We start from the raw sequence: 8959 nt of genomic DNA, 5'->3' as shown, positions 1-8959 counted from the left end.
AATACACACTGCAGGGTTAGTACAGTGAAGAAGCCAAAAATACACACTGGAGAAATGGAAACATCCTCAACAAATGGTGTTGATCAAACTAGATAAGCTACATGTAGAAGAATGGAAATAGATCCGTATCTATCCACCCTGATAAAACTCAACTGCACATGGATCAAGGACTTCCACATAAAGCCAGATGGAAGAGAAAGTGTGGAATATACCTTAATTCACTGGCACAGGAAAGGACTTTTTGAACAGAACCCCAGTAGCACAGATTTTAAGACCAATAACTAATAAATGAGACCTCACATAGCTAAAGAGCTTCTGTAGAGCAAAGGACACCATCATCCAAGCAAAATGGTGGCTACAGAATGGTAACAATGCCAACTATACCTCTGACACAGGGTTAGTCTCTGGAGAATATAAAAAACTAAAGAACAAATAACCCGATCAAAAATGGGGTATACAACAGTCCAGGCTATTTTTATGTTAGCTTGATACACATTAGAGTCATCTGAAAGGGGAGCTCCTCAGTTGAGGAAATGCCCCCATAAGATCCAGCTGTAAGACATTGCCTTAATTAGTAACTGATAGAGGAGGGTCCGGCCCTTGGTGGGTGGTGCCATTCCTGGGATTGTGGTTCTATAGGCCGATCATAGTCATGGAAACAAGTCAGTAAGCTGCACCCCTCCAAGGTCTCTCCATCAGCCCCTGCCTCCAAGATCCTACCTTGTTTGAGATCCTGTCCTGACTTCCTTCAGTAATGAACAATGCTGTGGAAGTGTAAGCCAAATAAACCCTTTCGTCATGGTGTTTCATCACTGCAATAGCAACACTAACTAAGACAAGAACAGAGAATTCTCAAAAGATGAAACACAGATGGCTGAGAAACACCTTTAAAGGTTCAACATCTTTAGTCATCAAAGAAATGCAAATTAATGCTACTTTGAGATCCCATTTTATCCACAGCCAGAATGGACAAGATTAATATAACAGATGACAGCAGATGTTTGTAAGGATGGGGGAGGTGGCGGGCGGACACTTATTCATCGTTGGTGAGAGTGCAAACTGGTACAGCTATAATAGAAATCAGTGTGACATGTCCTCAAAAAACTGAAAACGTAACTATCACTCTCGGGAATTGTGCTGTTTTGGACAAGAATGTCCCCCATGGGTTCATAGATTTGAATGGTTGGTGGAGCTGTTTTGCAAAGGACTAAGAGGCATGGCCTTATTGGAAAAGGTATGGCACTGGAGGTGGGCTTTGAGGTTACAAAAGCCCAGGTCTTGTTCTCTGCCTCCAACTTGTAGATCAAGATAACTCTCAGCTACTGCTCCAATGCCATGCCTGCCTCCCTGCTACCATGTTCTCCACCATGATGGTCACAGACTCACCCTCTGAAAATGTAAGCCAGCCCCCAATTAAATGCTTTATTATATAAGTTACTCTAGTCATAGTATCTCTGCACAACAATAGAAAAATAACTAAGGCCAGCCGGGCGATGGTGGCGCACACCTTTAATCCCAGCACTCGGGAGACAGAGGCAGGCGGATCTCTGTGAGTTCGAGACCAGCCTGGTCTACAGAGCTAGTTCCAGGACAGGCTCCATAGCCACAGAGAAACCCTGTCTCGAAAAACCAAAAAAAAAAAAATTAAAAAAAAAATAACTAAGGCCAGCATATGCCCAAAGGACTCCACATCTTACTACAGAGATACTTGCTCATCCATATTCATTGCAACTTTAGTGATAACAGTCAGAAATTGGAAATGGCCTAGATTTCCATCACTTAATGAATTGAAAATGAAAATATAATGCATTTACACAATGGAATATTACTCAGTTGTTAAAATAAATTAAATTTTCAAGTAAATGGATGAAGCTAGAAGCAATCATCCTATGTGATTTAACCCAGACCACAAAATATTAACACTTCATATTTTCTATTATATGTGGATGATAGATTTTAAGCTTTAGATATGTGTGTTTCATTTAAAATATCTACAGGTTAGGTAGCTCATAAAGGACCATGGGGAAGAGGGGATCTTCCAAGGATGGGGGAATAGCATAAAGTGTTAAAAGGGAATAAAGGGGAAGCTAAAATAGGAGGATTAAATGGGGAAGTGGATGGGAGGATAGAGTAAAGAAGGGAATATGAGAACGTATAACTAACAATAAAGGTCATTTGAAAAAAACTATATGGAGACCTACTACTCTAGAAACTTATAAAATATATAAAAGAAATTTAAATGGAGTTACCATATCATGGGGGAGACAGTGCCCCAACTAGGCTGCCAAGTAAAACCAAACTCCAAGAACAGGTTACATCTCATTGAGTTGCTGGTCAAAGGTGATCCATTACCCCTCCACAAACATTATAACATTATAGACTATTGCTGATACTATTGATTACACTACACCACATGATGGCAAGGCCCTATTCCAGAAGACACCGCTTACTTATGTCATTGAACATGGAGAAATTGAGCTGGTGGCCAATTAGAAGTTTCAGCCCTACCAATTAGTATTCACAGTAGTGAAAGGTATTGTACATGTTACTGGATATCTTACCCACTGTTCTCTTGCTATGAATAGACACCATGAACAAGGCAACTCTTATAAGGGAAAGCGTTTAATTGGAAGCTTACAGTTTCAGAGATTTAGTCCATTATCATCGTGTCAGGGAGCATGGCAGCAGGCAGCCAGGCACTGGAGCAGTAGTTGATATAAGTGGGGACTGCTCATTTGTTTCCTGGCCACCCAGACCCAAATAATCACACACAGAAACTATTTTAATTACAACACTGCTCCGTCAACGGCTTATGCATATCCTAGTTAGCTCTTACATCTTAAATTCACCCATTTCTTTTACTATGTATTGTCATGAGGCTGTGGCTTACTGGTAAGTTTCCAGCCTGGTGTCTTTCTCCTTCAGCAGCTACAAGGTAACTCCTTAACTCCGCCTACTCTCTCTCTCTCCCTCATCCAGCCTGGCTATATTCTGCCCTGCCATAGGTCAAAGCAGCTTTATTCATTAACCAATAAGAGCAACACATACAGAAGGACATCCCACATCAAGCTACATCCTGATCCATACACACACACAGAGAGAGAGAGAGAGAGAGAGAGAGAAAGAGAGAGAGAGAGAGAGAGAGAGAGAGAGAGAGAGACTAGGTGTGGCATGAGCTTTTGAAACCTCAAAGCTCTCAGTGACACATTTCCTCCAACAAGTCCACACCTCCTATCCTTCTAATCCTTTCAAATAGTGCCACTCCTGGTGACTAAGCATTCAAATACATAATAGATTATGGGGGCATTCTTATTTAAACCACCACACCAGAGGAGAAAAGTAATCAGCAATCTCACCCACTCATGAACTCTAAGACCTGCAACAGAGACCTACCTGCGAGAAATACTGGTGCACAAATATTATGGGAGTTCAATCACTTTTGGATTGAACTTAAGAACTATTCCATGAGATGAAACATATACCTGACAATTGTTAATGAGGTCAAGAACCTGAGACTACAAAGGTCATAGGCCCTAGGGAAAAATCTACTACTATTATTCTGCTAAATAAACATAGCAATAAAATGACTCCTAATGACATATATTGCTATGCCCGAAGTTCAGTATATAGCTTAACCCTCATCAGAGAAGCTTCTTCTAGCAGTAGATGGTAATTAACCCAGAGACCCACAGCTGGGCAATGTGCAGACAGTAAGAGATCTTGGAGCACTCAGGCTCAAATGGGATGCATTTATCAAACCCCACCTCTCAAGGCTCAGGGATCTATGCAGAAGAGGAGATAAAAAAGATCGTAAGAACCAAAGGTGGTGGATGACTCCAAGGAAACAGCATTTTCCAGACACTGATGCACAGATAAACTCACGGAGGTTGTGACAGTGTACACAAGACTTGTACAGATATAAGACAGATAAAATTCCAGCATAAAGAAGGGGAAGGACGCTCAGATCCCCACCCCAACCAAGAAGCCATTTGCAATTGATACCTTTTAGAAGAGGGGAAATCAGTTTTTTAATCAATGGAGTAACAATGAGTACATCAACTATACTCCACCTTAGGAGTAGTTGACCCACAAACTTGTGTGTGTGGTGTGTGTTGTTGTTGTTGTTATGATTTGATATTTTTACCTATTTGAGGTTTTGAGGGGGTTGGTTTTTGTTTTGATACAAGATAAAGAACATAAATTTGGGAGGATAGGGAAGGATATGAGAGGACTAAGAAGAGGGGAAAATATGATCAAAATATACTATTAAAAAAAATCAGTGTAGTAAAAAAAATACCCTAAAGGTTTAACTACAAAACTCTTAGAACTGACACTTTTAGCTAAGTGGAGGGATGTAAAATTAACACACAAAAATGAGAAGCCTTGCTGGGTGGCAAACACCTTTAAGCCCAGCACTTGGGAGGCAGAAGCAGGAAGACCTCTCTGAGTTCGAGGCCAGCCTGGCCTACAAGAGCTAGTTCCAGGACAGCTAGGACTGTCACACAGAGAAACCCTGTCTCGAAAAAAAGAAAAAGAAAAAGAGAAAATGAGAAGTCTTCCTATATGCTAATGACAAACATACTGAGGAAGAAATCAGGGAAACAACCCCATTCAAAATTCCACAAAAAACACTCAGGAGGAAGAGGTAGGTGAATCTCTGTGAGTTCGAGGCCAGCCTGGTCTACAAGAGCTAGTTCCAGGACAACCTCTAAAGCTATAGAGAAACCCTGTCTCGAAAAACCAAAAAAAAAAAATAATAATAATAAGATAGCTCAGAATAAAACTATCTAAGGTAGTGAATGATCTCTATAATGGAAACTTTAAAACAATCAAGAGAGAAATTAAGAGGACACTAGAATGTCACGATATCGCCCATGCTCTTGGGTTGGAGAATCAATATTGTGAAAATGACCATCTTACCAAAATCAATACACAGATTCAGTGCAATCTTCTTTAGAACATCAGCAGCATCATTGTTCGCAGATATATGGAAAGCCTTAAAAACCTCTTTAGCCAAAGCAACCCTGAACAAAAAGAGCAAATGCTGGCGGTATCCCAAACCATGAAGTCACAGAAACTGCAAACAGCATAGTACGGGCACACACGTGAACATGCAGATCAAAAGGACAGAGGAGAAAACTCATACACAAACCTATCTGCTACAGCAACCTGAGTTTTGACTTTTTTGCTGTTGTTCTTGGTTTTTTGTTTGTTTGTTTTTTCAAGAGAGGGTTTCTCTGTAGCATTTAGAGTCTGTCCTGGAACTAGCTCTTGTAGACCAGGCTGGCCTCGAACTCACAGAGATCCACCTGCCTCTGCCTCCCGGTGTGTTTTTGTTTTTTTAACAAAGATGTCAAAAATACTCATTGGAGAAAGGAAAACTAGCACACGTAGAAGGAAAAAATTCTATCTTTATTGCCCACTTTACACAAAATTTCACTCCAAATGGAACAAAGACCTTAATGAAATACCCAAAACTTAGAAAATGTTAGCGGAATCAGTCAGAGGAAACACCTCACAAGACAGACGCGAGTGAGGAGTCTTGGAATGGGACTCCAGTTACTCAGGAAATGAGGCCAAATATGGACAAATGGGACCTTAAAAGGTGTTTGTACAGTTAGTTGAGTGCAGAGGAAGCATCTAGAATAGGAGAAAATCTTTGCCAGCTTTATACCTGATAAAAGTGTTATAAAGAACTGAAAAAGAGAAAATTAAAAGCCATGGAGACATTGGGATAGCTCAGCAGGTAGAGGCACTTGCCACCAAGTCTAAGGACCCGAGTCCAATCCCTGAGTATCACATGGACAAAGGAAAGACCCAGCTCCCACAGCTGTCATCTAACCTCCTCACAAGCACTGTGGAACAAGAGAGAGCGCGCGCGTGCGCGTGTGCACACACACCAAGTTAATAAATGAACAAACTGAAGAGCTGAACCGAGCTCTCGGAAGAGAAAGCACCCTCAATTCCACTGTCACCAGCCTTCCCGCCATATTGAGGTAGCTTCAATCAACCAAGGCGCAAACATATTTGAGAAAAATGACAGCACTGAAGTCTTTTCTCATTCTTAGTCTACAAACAATAAAGCTGGACAGCTGTTTACATGAATTTGCATTGCATTAGGAGTTATAATGCACAGATGTCTTTGGTACCCCAAAGGAGATCTCGGAATTGATCCCTTACAGTAACCAAGGGAGACAGTTTATTCCTCTGGATCAGAATATTTTCAGACTGGTACAAGTTTCAGACTCTTAGAGTAACACTGACTTAAGGATTTTATAAATTATAGGTGACTTTTTCTTTTGTTTGTCTGTTTGTTTGTCTGTCTGTTTGTTTTGAGACAGGGTTTCTCTATAGCTGTGGAGACTGTCCTGGAACTAGCTCTTGTAGACTAGGCTGACTTTGAACTCACAGAGATCCACCAGCCTCTGCCTCCCGAATGCTAGGATTAAAGGCACACTCCACCACCGCCTGGCTTATAGGTGACTTTTTAAAATGCCCTTCCTGCTAGATGTAGTGGCACACACTTTAATCCCAGGTCTCAACAGGCAGAGGCAGATAGATCTGAATCTCTCTGAGTTCTCTCTGAGCCTGGTCTACACAGTGAATTCAACTATTTTGCTTCCCCCCCAGCCCCTCCCCCACAAAAGAAAGAACATTTCCTGTCCCTACCCTCTTCAGATCCCATTAGCATCTATTCTAAATGTAATCTCTGCAGTTCAAATGAAGAAAAGACATTTACTTTTTTAATCTTGTTTTTCTCTTTTTTTTTAGATAAGTGTAGCCCAGTTTGGTTTGAACTCCCTATGGACCTGAGGACAATCTTAAATGTCTGATCCTCCTGTTTATTCACCCTGGGTGCTGGGATTGTAGGAGAGCATCTGGTTTATGTGTTGCTGGGAACAAAATCCAGGACTTGGGCTGTGGGCATGACTCACCAGGGAAAGACACTTGCCACCAAATCTAATTACCTGAGTTCAATCTCTGGGACCTACATAGTGGAAGGAGAAAATCAGTGCTAACAAACTCTCTTCTGAATTCCACATGTATGCATGTGTATGAATACACACACACACACACACACATATGTACACTCATACCTATAATAAATTTTTTAAAAGTAACAAACCAGGGTTTATGCGTGCTAGGCAGGCACTCTCCCAACTGAGCTACGTCCCAACCCAAGGGGGAAAAAACCATTTTTGGGGGCAGCAATTGTGTGCAAGATTCTGGGAGGTGTTATCATGACTAAGGGATCATCTGTGCTCCCATTTGGTTCACAGCACGTCCTCAAGAAGCCCTTAAGTTTCTTACATCAAAATATTTTAGAATTCAAGTGCCATCTTTGTTTCTAAGAATTTCACAAGTTTATATATATACACTCTTACTAGCAAGCTCCAAGCTACTGAACTGAAGTATCCCATTTCATAGCCTTCACGTGCTCCAGCAGCACACCGGGAAATCGCTCTATAAAAAGCTGAATGTGGCAGACATTTACAGAGCCAAGAGCATCCCGAATCCTCTGTTCGAGGACTAAGAGCCATGATGGGGCTCTGTCCCAAGTCTTGCTGAGTGATAAACATTCTCTCCTTTCTCATCATGCCTCCTCACCCTTGATCACTCAAGGCTTAAAGCAGAAACACCTTCTGTCAGGCATGGCAATGTACATCATGTAATCCCAGTACTAGGGAGGCGGAGGCAGAGGCATGAGGTTGGAGCATTTGAGGCCAGCCAGGAATATATATGGAGACCTTGTTTCAGAAAACCAAGGACTGGATATGTAGCTCAAAACATTCTATCCCTAACAACCCCTAAAATAACAACTCTGGCTTCTGCTCCTCTGACTTTTCCTGAATAAGATCTGTCACACTAAATTGCTCCCAAGAAGGGAGGGGTGCAAAATTTCTTAAGTAATTGATAAACCCTCAGTGGGGCCTCTTTCTACTAGAGTCCCCGAAAGGAAGGAATAAGGGTTGGAAAAACTTCCATTTGCAAAGCCCATGTTGGGCACTGTGCAGGTACAAAGATGAACCAAACAGGTTCCAGGCCCTCAAGAATTTACAATAGTCAAATCACACTACCCCTCAGCCTTGGCAAAACACAAAGGAGAATGGGCCAAGTGTTGCAATGTTGGCAGCTGGAGAAGGCACTGTGGGAGAACAGATGGAGGACACATTAATCTCTCATGCTGAATATTCACAGGCTGTAGCTCTGGGGGCCACCCATTAGAAGATGGGGGACAGATAACACAGTATTCCTCGCCTGTACAGTGGTGCTTGGTGGTTTGCCTAGGAAACAGTGTTGCGGTGGGTGGATTTGAACCCACACAGATCCTGTAGAGCTGGTGTTCTCAGCTCTCAGGTAAAGAGCAAAGGTTACCATGAGGGAAAACTAGCAATTTGCAGAGTACGTCTAGAGAACAGTGCAGACCTAAAGGTGAAGATTTGTAATGCTTGTGTCTGCACAATGTTCTTTCATCAAAAAGCCTTGAAGTCTGTATCAGTTCCTCCTGGCTTTTGTGTATTTCACCTGATCTCCCTGAATCTCTATTTGAGGTGCAATTATCCTCATTTTACTGACAAGGGAACACAAATACAGATTATTAAGAAATCCACGCAAAGTTGTAAAACTGGCTGGTGATGAGGTTGCAATCTGAATTTAGGGTCTACTCCTTTTTTGTTTTTCGAGACAGTGTTTCTCTGGGTAACAACCCTAGCTGTCCTAGAACTAACTTTGTAGACCAGGCTGACCTCGAACTCACAGAGATCCACCTGTCTCTGACTCCCGAATGCTGGGATTAAAGGTGTGAGCCACCACCGCCCATCTTGGTCTTCTCTTAGCCTCTGTTCTGGTCAGTGGTCCCCACGTGTGCTTGGTGCCTCGAAGCTTCCAGCTACTTGGAAGTTGACACATCCTGTCTCCTCCCACTCAATTCCCCGAACTTTCCTCCACTTTAACCCCT

This window comes from Microtus oregoni, unplaced genomic scaffold, assembly GCF_018167655.1.
Source record: "Microtus oregoni isolate MIOR12 unplaced genomic scaffold, Mior012 000064F_ref0000363, whole genome shotgun sequence".
NCBI lineage: Eukaryota > Metazoa > Chordata > Mammalia > Rodentia > Cricetidae > Microtus > Microtus oregoni.
The sequence above is the reverse complement of the archived record's forward strand: the minus strand, read 5'-3'. Positions refer to the sequence as shown.